We start from the raw sequence: 4753 nt of genomic DNA on the forward strand, positions 1-4753 counted from the left end.
AGACAGACCAATGGTGTTTATCTGGCGCCAGATGTAACCTTGGATCCTACCCTTCCCAGGCCAAGAAGGGTTCTGTGCCAAGTGAAGCCCTGGAGTCCGTCTGCATAAAAGAGCACTGAAAAGACTGTAAGTAGTTACTAACATTTCCTTTTCTACTTTAAACCCGTCCAGGGTTATTCCTTAAAGGGGTCCCACGTTTAAAGGGATCCTATGTTTTGCACAAGTTTCATCATTGTTTCAACATAACTGCAGAATCATGGACTGTGCATGATCACAAACTGTCCTTGGAAATAGTTGGCACCTTCTTAAACCCTGTGGGGGTTAGTTAGTGTGTTAGTTAGTTAGTTAGTTGGTTAAAACTTTGCACTTAGAAAAGGATAATTGTTTGCACTTGAATAAAGATAAAATGTTTGCACTTAATAGATAGTATACCTGTATGGGTAATAGTATTTCATAGTCAGTAAGCACATCTGTTATTGGTCAGCTATAGAAATAGGTTAGCAATGTGATGTTATTGTTTGCAACGTTCAAGAGTCCTCACCTCCCATAAAGGGAAGCACTAGGCAAATTAACTTGTTACGTAGCATTTTAAAATTTGTATGTCTTTTTGCTAATGCATTGTTGTTTTCTTTTCCCAGTCCTGGTGTTCTTGTTTTTAAGGGGAGGGGAGTGCAGCGCCCCAGGGTCCTGATCATTGCAGCAATGTCATTCTTCCACCAGCGGGAGTGATGTTACGTCTGAAGGCAATAAAGGAGATCTCTTTACCAGGTATCACAAACCACACAACACACTTCACACTCCAGCCTACCAGGGGGAGCTATGCTCCTATTTATTAGGGCACTCTTCACAATTAGGTAAAACTGGTGGTCTGGATAGGAAGTTAGGCAGAAGCTGACTGGGCTTCACCCAGGTAGCACCTGTCAGGCAGACAGGGGAAAGGAGGAACATCTAGCAGTTGCCGACAGAGTGGTCCCTGACAGGGGTGGGATCCTGTCAGAGGCCTAGACAGAAGGCCACGGAGCTGCGACTGCCTACCGATGCGGCAGCATCCTAAGGAAGGACACGAAAGAGAATTATAGAGGGTGAGAAACGAAGTCATAGCAAAAGGAGAGGAAAACCAGAGGGAGTTCTGACCTACAAAGGCTGCCTCCTTCTGAGGAGCAGGATCCGGTAGCCGGAACACCGAGGGAGCAATCGTCTCCATGCCTCGCTCCAGAGACCGGCAGGACAGCTAATTCCACGTTACCTGCCTGACCTATACCCAGGAGGCACGGTGGCAACTTGTGGGGGCTGGGGCGTGCTAGATTCCCTGTAAAAAGCCTCAGGCCGTCAGTCATATGGGTTTGTTCCTATCCATCTGGGGGACAGAGAGAGACATAACATCTACAACAGTTGTGAGGACTGTTGTGAATTCTGTGGCAGAGCTCCCTCCTGTGGTCACAAGTGGTACTTCGGCTGATTCTCTCTGTGAGCTTCTGTTGGTGGAGGGAAGTGGTACTGCGGCTTCTGAGTTTCCTCCCTCAGGTGATCTGGTGAGGTCGTTAGGTGCTTCTCTACTTAACTCCACCTAATGCTTTGATCCTGGCTTCCTGTCAATGTTCCAGTGTTGGACTTGCTTTTCCCTGGATCATTCCTGTGGCCTGCTGCTCTGCATAGCTAAGTTCTTCTTTGCTATTTGTTTGCTATTTTTTCTGTCCAGCTTGTCTAATTTGTTGCTGGAAGCTCTGGGACGCAAAGGGTGTACCTCCGTGCCGTTAGTTCGGTACGGAGGGTCTTTTTGCCCCCTTTGCGTGGTTTTCTTTAGGGTTTTGTGTAGACCGCAAAGTTACCTTTTCTATCCTCGATCTGTTAAGAAAGTCGGGCCTCACTTTGCTGAATCTATTTCATCTCTACATTTGTCTTTTCATCTTAACTCACAGTCATTATATGTGGGGGGCTGCCTTTTCCTTTGGGGTATTTCTCTGAGGCAAGGTAGGCTTATTTTCTATCTTCAGGCTAGTTAGTTTCTCAGGCCGTGCTGAGTTGCATAGGCAGAGTTAGGCGCAATCCACGGCTGCCTCTAGTGTTGTTTGGAGAGGATTAGGGATTGCGGTCTGCAGAGTTCCCACGTCTCAGAGCTCGTTCTATTATTTTGGGTTATTGTCAGATCACTGTATGTGCTCTGACCGCTATGTCCATTGTGGTACTGAATTGCCTTTCATAACAGAGGACCTTATGAGAGGCTCAGCAGAAAGCTACTACAACATCCAGGCGCTAGAGGAAGGCTACTGATTTCCACCTGGATAAGGGGACTCCTAGTGTTTCATCACCCATCCCCTGCAGACTGTGAGCCATCGCGGGCAGGGTCCTCCCTCCTTATGTACCCGTGTGCCTTGTTATCTGCTCATGTTTAATGTATTTGTCTATATTTGCCCCGTATTCACATGTAAAGCGCCATGGAATAAATGGCGCTATAAAAATGTATAATAATAATAATAATAAATTTGCCTTCAGACCGGCCGGACTCTGCCTACCCTGTGCTCCCTACCCTGGACTGTGGATGCTGAAGTCTTCAGTAAAGGTAATGACACTGCAACCTTGTGTCCTCGTTCTTCACTGCGCCTTACGCCATTCACCATCCACCATCTACATACTGGGAAGCCCTGGGGACACACTTCACCTGAAAGGCCACCCCCCAACCCTAACCCTAACCCTAGGGGATCCTAACCCTAACCCTAAGGGTTAGGATCCCCTAGGGTTAGGGTTAGGATCCCTAGGGTTAGGGTTAGAGTTTGTGTTTTAGGGTTAGGGTTAGGGTTAGAGTTTGTGAGTTTGTGTTAGAGTTTGTGTTAGAGTTTGTGTTAGGGTTAGAGTTTGGGTTAGGGTTAGAGTTTGTGTTTTAGGGTTAGGGTTAGAGTTTGGGTTAGGATCCCTAGGGTTAGGGTTAGAGTTTGTGTTTTAGGGTTAGGGTTAGAGTTTGTGTTAGGGTTAGGGTTAGAGTTTGTGTTTTAGGGTTAGGGTTAGAGTTTGGGTTAGGATCCCTAGGGTTAGGGTTAGAGTTTGTGTTTTAGGGTTAGGGTTAGAGTTTGTGTTAGGGTTAGAATTAGAGTTTGTGTTAGAGTTTGTGTTAGAGTTTGTGTTAGAGTTTGTGTTAGAGTTTGTGTTAGAGTTTGTGTTAGAGTTTGTGTTAGGGTTAGGGTTAGGGTCCCTAGGGTTAGGGTTAGGATCCCTAGGGTTATGGTTAGGGTTAGAGTTTGTGTGTTAGGGTTAGGGTTAGAGTTTGTGTTAGGGTTAGAGTTTGTGAGTTTGTGTTAGAGTTTGTGAGTTTGTGTTAGAGTTTGTGTTAGAGTTTGTGTTAGAGTTTGTGTTAGAGTTTGTGTTAGGGTTAGGGTTTGGGTTAGAGTTTGTGGGTTAGGGTTAGAGTTTGTGTTAGAGTTTGTGTTAGAGTTTGTGTTAGAGTTTGTGTTAGAGTTTGTGTTAGAGTTTGTGTTAGAGTTTGTGTTAGAGTTTGTGTTAGGGTTAGAGTTTGTGTTAGGGTTAGAGTTTATGTTAAGGTTAGGGTTAGAGTTTGTGTTAGGGTTAGAGTTTGGGTTAGGGTTAGAGTTTGTGCTTTAGGGTTAGGGTTAGAGTTTGTGTTTTAGGGTTAGGATCCCTAGGGTTACTAGGAATACTAACCCTAACCCTAGGTATTTCTGTTTATAGTGGGTTTTCTAGTTGATGTTGATGATTGGCAGCTGTCACACACTTATGCGTTTCAAAAACGCAAACGCAGGAAAAAACGCATGTAAACGCGTCAAAACATGCAAAAACGCATGCACCTAAAAAACGCAGCGTTTAAACGCGTTTTTTCACCAAATGAGTTTGCGTTTAAAAGGCTGCGTTTTTAAACGCAAATGTGAAACCAGCCTAAGATGAAGATCACAGCTGCAAAAAATGAGCAAAAAGGCTGTGAATGTCTGGAAAATCATTTTCTCTTGGGCAAACTTTCCCTCTTACTAAAGTGGTACCGAATGATGTATGCACAGTTCTCATGTCTGTTTAGGGTGAGATGATTGAAAGATGATGTATTCTGTTTCGTCCATGTCCACTTTTTGAAAGCGAGCAGAAAAGAAGGATGAAATAGCAGGAAGATGTGTGATTTTGGTCAGTAAGGAGGTGATGTCAGGTACAGATAGGTAGATCTGCGTGTCATCGGTGTACTGATGATATTGCAAACCGTGCCATTACATCAGCTGTCCCAGGCCGAAGGTGTAGATGGAGAAGAGTAGGGATCCTAGAACTGAGCCTTAGGGAACACTGAAAGACCGGGGTTGAGGTGAGGAGGTGGTGTGGGAGAGGGAGACACTGAATGTCCCCGTAACAGCCTGGTTGTTTTTTAAAGACTCTGCCGATAATCCCAAAAGGCCATTTGCACCACCGGCCATGCCCGCATCAGCAGGGGTAGCAAAACTCCCATCGTAACCACCACAAGCATGATCAGGTACATGGTAGCAAAGCACCCGACTTTGTTGGTTGCACACAAGGCTTTATGAACAGTGTCTGCGGATGATACCACTGCTTCTTCTGATGTTGTGCGTGCAAGCCAATCCCCTGTCCATGGTGCATGGTTCCTGTCATGCCCTGCATCTGCAGTTGCACACAAACTCAGCTAGCACCATCAACAAGCACGTCCACATCTTTGTCCCAGTGCAGCATTCAGCTGTCCATACCCCAGTCCTTGGAATGCAAGTGGAAATACGCAGCCAATGCCACAGTACTAAATTGACTGCCGAGA

Source organism: Ranitomeya imitator, chromosome 2 (assembly GCF_032444005.1).
Source record: "Ranitomeya imitator isolate aRanImi1 chromosome 2, aRanImi1.pri, whole genome shotgun sequence".
Classification (NCBI taxonomy): Eukaryota; Metazoa; Chordata; class Amphibia; order Anura; family Dendrobatidae; genus Ranitomeya; species Ranitomeya imitator.